The sequence below is a fragment of the Phlebotomus papatasi genome, chromosome 1, assembly GCF_024763615.1.
Source record: "Phlebotomus papatasi isolate M1 chromosome 1, Ppap_2.1, whole genome shotgun sequence".
Taxonomy (NCBI): Eukaryota; Metazoa; Arthropoda; class Insecta; order Diptera; family Psychodidae; genus Phlebotomus; species Phlebotomus papatasi.
This window is the reverse complement of record NC_077222.1, coordinates 80,146,516-80,157,911: the sequence shown is the minus strand read 5'-3', so window position 1 is coordinate 80,157,911 and position 11,396 is coordinate 80,146,516. Positions and strand designations below refer to the sequence as shown.

Below are 11,396 nucleotides of genomic sequence, written 5' to 3'. Positions count from 1 at the left end.
AGAGAATCGGTAATGAACCGGTTCACAACCGGTAACTAAATTTAATTCAAAAATCAGTTTTATAATCCCTAAATATTATCTTAGTGGTCCTTCGGTGGATTTATATGTGAAGTTCTAGTGTCCCATAAATACGGGCTTCAGATCTAAGGCTTAGCCATATGACTTAACTATTATAATTTCTTATCAGTCAAAATATTTTGTAAAATTTTACTTAGGACTGGTTAATTAAGGACAAATAACCTATTATAGATTCCAAAAGAGCAATAAAATCACTGAAACTCAAGAGCTGCGCTCTTTTTGCTTCATTTGTTAATTTTAGGTTGTCCTGAGTATCTATCGAGTCTTCTGGTGAGGAGAGGAGAGGTCAGGGTTAGAGGACTCATAATGCCAAAGGTCAGGAGTGATTGTCTATACCGGTCAATTTCCAGTGACAAATTTTGTTTCGTAGGTCCGCGGATGGGATTCGGCAGTTTTTTCGGGTGCAGGCTGAATGAATTTTAAGGAAGCATCATTTTTCTCTTTTTCTGTCTCTTGTATTTTTCTTTTTAATTCTTTATCTTCTTTTGTTATTTTTCTTTTAATTTTTTTCTCTTTAACACAATTGTAAGAGGGATGAACCCTATTTTTTAAAATAAATATTCTATTCTATTCTAAAATTGGTTGCCATTTAGGATTCTGAGACCTTCGAGAATAAGGCTAAATCTCTAGTCTGAAGATCGCTTAAGTCGACCAAATACCTTAAGACGGTATCTATAATCTCAGTATTATAGGTCAAGTGGTAGAGCACTCGCTCTATGATGCAAGTGTCCCGGGTTCGAAACCCCTTTAGGTCACCAGGAATTTTTCTGGCGTTAAAGGTGTTCGGATAGCATCCAGTGAGCTTCACTGCACTTGATTCCACGGGCATGGGTCTGACAACCTCATCCCGTACAAGAAAAAATAATAATGCATGTCTAGAAATCCCCTTGCGGGAAGGCCTTGTTCCTTCATGGAATGCTGTGCCAGCATTATTATATTACAGACTTAGGATTTAAACTGAGAGACGGCTTAGTGGAAAACTGATGAGAATGTAGTATAATCATCATTTTGATTATTATCACGTTAAACCGTCTCTTGGCTTTAGCCGTTAGTGTGTCCAGCACATAAGCATTGGTGACCAACTTTGGTAACAGCCGTAATATGGACTTTAGGCATAAGGTTTAACTATATGGCTTTACTCCTCTAATTTTCTATTAGATAGAATACTTGTAAAATTTTGATTTTATATTGGATATTAAATGCAAATAACCTAATATTGATCATTCATTATAAAACTTTTAATATAAGAGATCTTTTAAGAAAACCAGCATTGAACATTAAGTGAAAACTTTCTCTACAATACGGTTTGATTATGAGATCGTTGAAGAGAGTCCGCCATCTACCGTTGTTTCCAAACAGTGATCACTCTTTCAACCATGATCGCAAGGTGAACACGTGGTGGGGAGCAATAAAGTTTCTCCTTCATTTTTTCTTCCTTTCCTTTGAATGTTCCATCGTCAGGTGAGAGAAGGTGCTTGCGATCACCTTTCAGTAACCGTCTCACCTTCATCTAATGAACACAACCTGATCGTTTGCTCTGCAAATCACTGATCATTGTGCAATCTCTGCTGAATCGTCAAAATAGTTTAACACTTGTTTTGTTTTTCATTTTCGCGACATGTGAGAGAACGTAAAACTTGCATATTGTTGTATTGATACCTAATAAAAAAAAACTGTGAATTGAATGAGATTTTCGTCCGATTTTGAAGTGAAAAATAAGAGATTTATTGTTATATTCGTTATATTAGATTGTGTATTCAAGGCAACTAAATATCTTCCTTGTGTAGTGTTTTCATGGAAAAAAAAGCCTCATGAAATATTTCGCATGTGAAAATATTAATTTCATGTTGCTGTAGAGAGACATTTATTTGGTGCTTTAATTGCTCACTCCAATAATTTCATCACGATTGAGTGAACCAGACATATTTCAGAGGATTTCGGATTAATTACACTGTCGAATTTTCTCGTGGAGTGAAATTGGTGAGTTTCTGTCAGATGACATTATCACATTTTTGTCTCAAGGTGATGGTGTTTTTTTCCCTCCAATTCTTCATAATTTGTAACATATAGTACGATTTTTTTCTGCGTCTGTCTCTTGCACCTTGTGGTTTTCAGTCGTCCAGCTGTATCTCCGTAACCTGCAGATACAATCTGTCCATAGCACTTGCACAGATAAACAGATCAGAATTATTTTTTATGATGGTGATTCGATGGAAAAGGGACGGACACGAATAAGGAATTTTTACTTGTATTGAAGAATTTTTTTTTAATTGAGGTGTTTATTCTCATGTTGTGTATAATTATTACCACAAAGTCGTATGTTGGAAGTTATTTTATATCTTGAACCCGTTTTACTTAAGAAGGGCTTATATTTTTTCGTTGTTTTTATCTTAGGGCTCAGATCAAGAAAAATAGAGTAGCGAAGTAATCTGATACTATAATTTTATTATATATAGCGTATATAATATTTTGTTAGAATTTGGGAATTCTTATTTTCTGGGTTCTGTATTACTGGTCTATTGGTTAAATGATGTAATGTCAGTTCTGAATTTTATGTGACCCGACTATGAGTCGAAATTCCCTAAGAGAATTTTTTTCCATTTACACAAACCATAAACAATTGATTCAAAACCATTTTAGTTTAGTCCCTTCCTGCAGTTCCCCTAGATGGGCGTAGTCTAATATCAAGTCTTACAACGGCTATAATGTGTAGGGGAAAACATTATACCTTCGAACGACTCAAGCTTTGAACAAGCCATTTTTATTAAAACGTTTTTAGTGAATTTGATTCATTATATCCAAAGTTCATTAAAAACATAAAAAATAGAGTTGTCTCAAGCTTAAACCGTCCGTGGCGCTGTCCCTTGTATAATGTGAATTTGGGAAAACTAAAATCGATTTTTTTTTCGAAATTTTGATATTGAATATTTAGAAAAGGCAATTTTCAAATGTAATAATATTTTAGTATAGAGTGTCCGAAATAAAGATCTTTCCAGCGGTATTTCACTACGTCTGAAGAGGAAGATGCGACAATGGGAATATATTATTTTCGAAAACGTAGAGGAAAGCGCGATACCTTTGAACGATTTATGCTTTGCACAAATCATTTTTTTAATGTGTTAAAAATGAATTTGGCCCATTATAATATTACATTTTAATAGCTAGGCCAATGCCTCAAATTTACAGAAAAGAGCTATGGGTGAAATCTATTAGAAACATTGAGAAAAAATTGAATTGCCCGTAGCTTGAGTCATCCGAAGGTAGCGCGCTTTCCCCTAACATTTTGCATTTTTTCAAAAAATGTAAAAATATAAAAGAGAACAAGATAAGGTAAGGTGATATAATTTGGAATTAGTGTTACAAGTTGGACAATTCGCCAGTACAAGTTGGACTTGACTTTTTTTTTTGATAAATACAGTACAAAATTTGTTTTTAATCACAAGGAACTAAATTATAAAACTAAAGCATTAAAAATATACAAATAAAAATGAAGTACTAAATTTATCAAGACAAAAAGCCCTGTCCAAATTGTACCATTGTCCAACTTGTACCACTTTACCCTATACACTTTTGCAAAAGGAACTATCTGTTTAGCTTAATATATCCACAGTTTAGCTTAATATACTTTGTAAACCTTTGGGAAATTAATCTTAAATTAAAAAAGATGGAAAAGCGTCCCAAGCTTGCGATGTACTCTAACTTACGAGAAAGAGCTATCCATGTATTAACTTTTTGCATTATTTCTGGGAACATACCGTTTTGCTACCGATTAAACTGATTCATAAATTAAAAACAAAACAATCATAAAAAAAACTCCTTAAGAAAAATAGGCTTTTTAAAATATTTTAGCTTGAGTAACAAGCATACGAACAAATGAAAAAGTAAATCCGGGAAAGGTAAATCATTTACGGGTATATTACCGATTCACTACTGATCAAGTATAAGCAAATCGGTTGAAAAAAAGTCGTTAAACTCTGAAATTTGAAAATTCGATAGCTAACTGGTTTTCGAACATAGGTGTCCAAGGACGAAATATTCGCCTTGGCTACCTCTCAAACATATTCGAAAATTAAAGAAATCGTAGGAATCGTTTTCGAAATACACAAAAAACATGGTTCTGGAGGGGAAGGACTGGGAAGGAGGGGGGTGGGAGGTAAAAAAATACTGTCCTAGATAATGTTGATTTATGGGGGGTCGTAGAAGACCGGAAGTCTATATCTCTTATCGTTTAGCCTCTAGCCATGTCACACATTGAAAAAAAAGTAGATTAACTGCCCTCTCTTTGAATTCGAGCAGTAAAATTCGATTGTCTATCAGTGCCCCTTCCTCCTTACGTGCTTTATAAGTTTGTTTTCGCTACTTTTTTGTAAGTTCCAGTCCCGGTAATTAGAATTTTTCATTGGGGAGTGCCGGCATGTTCGAGACACTTTTTTATGTTTCGACTTTATTATTTCCGAAACTCAGTCAGAAAATTGCCTTAAAATAGTATACACACTAGTACAGACTTTATTAAAATAACTAAATTAAAATTTTTGTTACATTTATTTAAATAAGAATAATCCACCGCGTCTGAAACATCCAGGCTCTTCCTTATATGAAATAAAACTCTATGGTAGCAAATTTTAAACTTTAGGGGGAAGTAGGGCTACTATGAGCTGTGGGGCTATGTTTATTAGCCTATTTCTAAATGAGGCTGTTCCTTACAATTATTTTATTTAGATTCACAATTGTTTTGTCTATCCAAATTACATTATATTAAAACCTGTTGTCCTTTAGAAATATGCGAAAAAAATCATATAACAATGTAGCCCCACAGCTCAAAGTAGCCCTACCTCCCCCTACTTTATTGTAGTATTGGGTTCGAGAATACGTGCTTTCAAAATATTCAATTTTTGAAAAATAATCTTTCCAAAGTATTATGAATCTGCAAATTTTCTCAACATCAGAAATTTTCAAGAAAAAAAAAATAAAACACCTCAAAAGCCAACGCCAAAGACTAAATTTTGGATTGTCATTTCAAAGATTACTGATTGTACCTGTCTTTGTTCAATCAAATTCATGATTGAGTGGTTAAATAAATGAATATTTCTAATTCTCGCACCTCTCCCAGTCTTGAGAAACAATGCGAATTAGGCGACAGAGCAATACTAGAGGAAATATTTCAGACGAAGAATACGACATATACCCACATAATACCATCATAGCCCGAAAGCCTTTACTCATGAACTTTGGACACATTAAGAATTCACCGTGTGTTTCAAATATTCTCTTTGGGAAGTCACTTGAGTGGGTATATTTGTACAGTTTGATTTTGAGTCCTCCTTCGTTTGACTCAATCATCCGAAGAGCATGAATAATCTTTAATTCAGTGCGCATTGAAAAGCTCTTGATGGATGAATTCCAATAGAGAATTTGTTTGATTCATACAAAATGAAGAAAAATGGCAAAAATTCTTAGGAAACATACCATATAAATTGCAATTGACAGAGTTATGTGAGAAAACGTAAAAAAAAAGCTGACGGTACGATTTGCTAAAATTCACAAAAATTCATGTGGAAAAATTGCGATGAAAGTAATTTATTTTGCTATAAACCATATAAATGAATGAGCAATTTTCCAGGTGAGGTGAAAATTTCAAATCTGAGAAAGTTGCACGAGATTCTCAGTGACACGAGGGCTGTTGATAAAAACACTCAACATGAACTTTTTCATGTTGAAAAGTTTGTCGTAATGAAACATTTACGGTTCTATTGAGTAATTTGAGAAAGCTTCACAAGATGATTCATCTAGGGATGGTACAGAAAAAAAAGCTCAGAAAATATTCTCTTCCTCTCTTAAAACTTTTGTGTCCTGAAATACTTTACAGTGCTTTTTTTATGCCACCCCATCCAAAATCCTCACAGGCATGATCACAAGCACTATTATGACATTTTTCTAACATCATGTAAGAACACCATCCTCATCCACTTTTCCACTCAATGTGCACAACTCCTGCAAGTACATCACAATTTACGAGAAAAACGAGAGAAGGAGAGACATAGGAGCATAACATAAGCGATAGAATCGTGAATGGCTATAACAACAAGTGAATGGTGTGGCTCTTCTAGAAAAATTGCAGTCATACCCGTAGTTCAATGTATACGTACGTCACCCATAAAATTTCATATCACCCTGAAAATGGAACTTGAAAAGTTTTGCTAGCTTTTAGTACCCGTGATTCTTTTGCTTTGTTTGCAATCTATTCAAATTTAGACGACTTTCAATTATTAAAAGATTTTGTAAGTTATCGTGGCAATACTCTCATTACCTTTTGGAATCTGACATACTTACTTAATGAAACCTCGGATAATTAACGCACCATTAAGAGTCATTAATGATCAAGTCACTAAGAATTAAAGTAAAGCAGATTTATTTTGCAATTTTCTTATTAGACTACTTAATTCGATAATCAGAAAACACAAAGACTTCAGAGACAGAGAAATTGCTCTACGTTTCAAATCAATCGAGTTCTAATTTCCTTCAGGTCACTGAAAATTTTATGGTAAGGTAATTTTATGAAAATTACCTTACCTGAAAATTATCACTGAAAATTTTATGGTATTTTAGGGTAAGTGTGCCAAATTCCGGCCACCTTGCAATTTCGGCCACCTTTTTCGTTCCTGGAATTTCCGTGAATTTTTAGTTTTACAAACTCTAGAGATTATACAATGCAAAAGAATAACAAAAAATGTAGCTTCGACAAACGAGATGACGTGAAAAAGGCATTGGAAGAATTCCTGAAGGGCAAGGAACTATGAGAATGAAGGTGGCCGAAATAGGGCACCAAAGCTATGTTTACATTTTTATTCATTTTAAAATGTGAAGAATGATTTTAGAGTAAATAAATACGATAAACTGTCTACAAGGTTCTAAGCAACACTCCTTAAGTAGAAAGAATAAAAAAATTCAATTTCTATTAATGATATTACATTTCAAACTTGAGATTTTGGCGCTTACATGCAACTATGCCGAAATTTGGCACACTTACCCTAAAGGTATTCAAATCCATTTAATGAGATTCAATAGACTTAATTTTACAAGGCTGAGGAATGACATTTATAAGAAATAAAGTAATAGTGCATGTCTAGAAATCGCCCTTACAATAAAGCATTTCTTTTTATAATTATTGTTTTATAACTATAAGTGAAATATAAAAAGCAAAAAGTAAATAAATGAGAGGTAAAAAATAAAAACGAGTAATAAAATGTTATATTATTGGTCAATAAAAATCTCAAATATTTACCAAAATCGGTCTAATTACATAATTAAAATCTTAGATGTTTTCAGGTAAAACGAAAAAATCTTTATTTTTCCTTAACCTTTACCTTTATTTAATTGTTTCAGACATTTTCCGAAAGGGAGAAAACTCTATTTTATAGAAAATGTCCTAACAATTTTTTAAGGTAAGCAAAATTCTCTAATTAGTGTGTGTTGATAATCTCGATGCCATTAATCCTGGGACGTCCTGTAATTACGAACTTTCATCCAGAAAATCATAATGTATTTTGAGATAATATTGCACTACGCAGCATATAATTTATATAACTATTAAATACTTTTGAAGCACCATCTCTGCTGAATTTAATGGCAGCTTTAATCCCTTTAATATAAATAATATAACTCACAATTTTCATATTTATGTGAAATACTATTTATAAAACTCTACAGTCCCGAATAGTAGCACGAATTTTAGGTGAATGTTTCAAAAGTTTAACGTCAACTTTCAATGAACTCCTCATAAAAGCTATAAAGCCAATTTGCATTTGCATACAACTTTAAAGCCATATGAAACTGAAAAAAAATTATTTTGAATATGAAACTAGCAGAGATACTTTATTAAATTCATCCAATTCATCCCCTTTATAGTACCCGACTGCCCAACAAGAAGGGTTACTATAGATTACGCACACAGAAAAATTTGTACACAAAATTGTTACACCGAGGGCTGTCCAGATTTGAAAAAGTGTTTGGTAAAATTTTAAGCAAGTGTTTGGTACACAATTTGTTAACTTTTGGTACACAACTTTTTACCATTGGGTACACAATTTTTTAACATTTGGTGGAGAAATTTTTAACATTTGTTAACATTTTGCGTATTTTTTGTTTTATTTTTTTTTTAACCACGGTTAATGTTTTGAGCAACTTTTAGAAAAAAATATTTTGTAAAATTGTTCGTAAATGTTTGTGAATTCCTATTGAGGATTTACGAAATGCTCGTAAATCATATAACTCACTAAAATGTTTCTAAAGTATTATATTTTTTCGCAAATACTGTCCGTAACATGATCACCCAATGAGCATTTTTTGTTCTTTTACAAACATTTGTTCGTACATTTTTGTTTGTAAAAGAACAAAAAATGCTCATTGGTTGATCATGTTACGGACAGTATTTGCGAAAAAATATAATACTTTAGAAACATTTTAGTGAGTTATATGATTTACGAGCATTTCGTAAATCCTCAATAGGAATTCACAAACATTTACGAACAATTTTACAAAATATTCTTTCTGTATGTAGACTAATAGCATTTTTCAACGATATCTCAGATTTTTAAATTTTAGCTTCCATTGTGTGACTTATCGCTAAAAGAAACATTATTCAGTCATTACTAAAAATATTTTATTTAAATATAGCTAAAATATAACAATTTCTCTATACACATTATATATTTTTTTGGAAACTATATAATAATAAGAGTTAATTATGCAAAGTGAGAAATATTTCTTGTGTTTAATTTTGTCAACATACATATTCTATATACACATTTCTTTCTTTGTTTTTACCTTAAAAAGTTACGTGGGTCAAGAAGACTTAAAAATGAAATATTTTCTCTAATTTTTTTCAGAATTATAAAAAAAATGTAATTGAAGCTCACAAGAATATATAAAGTACAATATTTGAATTATATTTTCTAAAATTTTTATTTAAAGAATTTAAAAATTTAGCCATGGTAATGCCTGATTTTTAGAGATTTTTTTGGAAAAAATATACTTTTCAGTGGAAAAAATTTCTCATAATTGGTTGATCTGAAATCTAAAAATCATATATTCCCTGTTAATCGATGAGTTAAACCAGTCCTTGAACGAAGAATTTTATGTTTCTTTGATCAGAACTTATTCTAAATTTTCCCTAATGGCCTCTACATATTGGGAGCAATTTTTGTCAAAAATTGCTTTTTTGAAGGAAATTCCCTGCAGCGTTGTAGGGGGAAACGTCAAATTTCTGTCAAAAACGCAATTTTTGACGAAAATTGCTCCCAATGTGTAGACGCCTTAAAATCAAAAATTTTTTTTTCAAAAATCCTTCGTTCGTGGACTAATTTGACTCATCAGATAACAAAAAATATTTAGTTATTGGATTTCAGATAAACCAATTCCGAGAAATCTTGTCCACCGAAAAGCATATTTTTACAAAAAAGGTCTCCAAAAATCCCCAGAAAGCTCCAAAAGCTGAATTTTTTAAATTTTTGATTGAAAATGTTTGAAAATATAGTTCAAATGTACTTTTATATGCCTAAGAACTTGAATTAAATAATATTTTTATTATGTTGAAAAAAATTCCAGAAAAATATTATGTTTTTTTTATCAAAATTATATCATTTTACTTGGATACTATAGTATCCATTTAAATATATATATTTAGATTTTTTCAGCAATTGTACTTACAATTCATCACAATTAGTAATTCATCAACTGGCACATAAAAGCGTCTTATATCTAATCGTGTTCCACCTTAAATAAGTATGGTTGGAGACGATTTTGGAGTTAGTTATTAATTTCCCGACTGGAATACTATAAAATCTTTGAATATTTGCTTCAAAGATGGTCGCTTAGTTTCACGGCTACTTTCAGTTGAACGTAGAAGCGTTATTCAACAACTCGTATATTTCTGGGGACCATTCTGAAACAATTATTTAGAATAAGTTAATTCTCAGTCAGTCTATTAGTAATATTAAATGGAAAAGAGGAGGTAAATATGATCCAAATCAGTGAAGAAATACGTTTTCTACCATATTACTAACTTTTTGCATGGAAAACCCATTATTAAGAGTGGTTCGACAAAAATTGGTATAGAAAGTTGTTTGGTTAATTAATAAATTCATTTAATTGGTTCAAGCAATTATTTTTCTAAAAATTTCATTAACTATCGAAACATATCACATCAGATAATTAAAAATTTGGAAATAAATGGCATAAAACTATTTTTATGTTTATAAAAATTATTTTTATAGCAGTAGTATAAAATTTCACAAAATTTCAAGAACGATCTGAAAATTTCAACATGTGCTTCTTTAAAATTTTTGAAAAGAATTAGGATAGAAAAGTGTTTGAATTATGACTAAATTTATTAATTTTAAAATCTTAAACATATTATACAATAAAATTTGAAGAAAAAATTATGTTTGTTTTTTCTTCAAATTAAATAATTATTTAATTTAATATTTCGAAAGTTTCAAATTTTTCTTGATATTATCATATGCCTAATGTACTAACTGAAAACTTGGACACAATGGGGCCCAAATGGAGGCTTGGGTGCTGCTGTCTTGTAAGGTACAGCCCCCTTTCTAATCTAATCTGAATTGGAAACCTCGAATAGAGTAAATTTTAGATTTAAAAAATGTGGCGGATTACCTTTACGATGAACTTGTAGAAAAGATCTGGCGATTTCATAAGAGCTGGTGGAGCCACCTCCACAGTGACTTCCAATTTACTGCCACTTTCTGGAGCAAGGGATGGCCTTGGTTAATCTCATCTGGCAAGGGAGCAGCATTTGAAATAAATATATTTCCTGCCAAATGCTGAGAAAGTTGACGGCGTCAGTTTCATCAAACATCTCCAGCTTTCCGGAGTTATTATCGAGCTGTAGACAAAAAAAAGACATAATAAACCGCTTCTCTGAAGAATTTCACAGATGGATGGAAAACTTACCTGCTTTTTCCAGGTCTAAAAACACTTTTTTTTTCACGGAAATCGACACTAAACCACGCGTTTTCACCATCATATTTGATCACCGTATTTATAACATCCGCCATGATTCGCGAGAAACTGTCAAAAGATGAGAATATTGTGCTAAATTCTCCGTACTAGTACCATGCGACTTACTTTCTCTCTCTCTTTGTGCTATGATTTGTCTCAATCTCTCTCTCGCTGAGAGAGAAAAACTGCTAGAGTACTAAATGTACACGATCTTAGCTCCTTTCGGTGAACAAATCATTGCGTACACTTTTTCGTGATCTCTTGGTGTAGCAAATAATGTGCACAAAAAGTTATTGTTTTTA

The 11,396-nt window shown here is 31.9% G+C and overlaps 1 protein-coding gene across 2 annotated transcripts in view; it reads left to right on the top strand.

Annotated features, from left to right (window-relative positions):
* Positions 1-1,530: 1,530 nt before the first annotated feature.
* The window catches only part of LOC129810272 (ras association domain-containing protein 10), a 91,897-nt gene continuing 82,031 nt past the window's right edge, over positions 1,531-11,396 (top strand). For both annotated transcript variants that reach the window (XM_055860624.1, XM_055860623.1), the window contains exon 1: positions 1,531-2,058. The gene's annotated coding sequence lies outside the window, so the exon portion shown is untranslated. The remainder of the gene's footprint in view (positions 2,059-11,396) is intronic.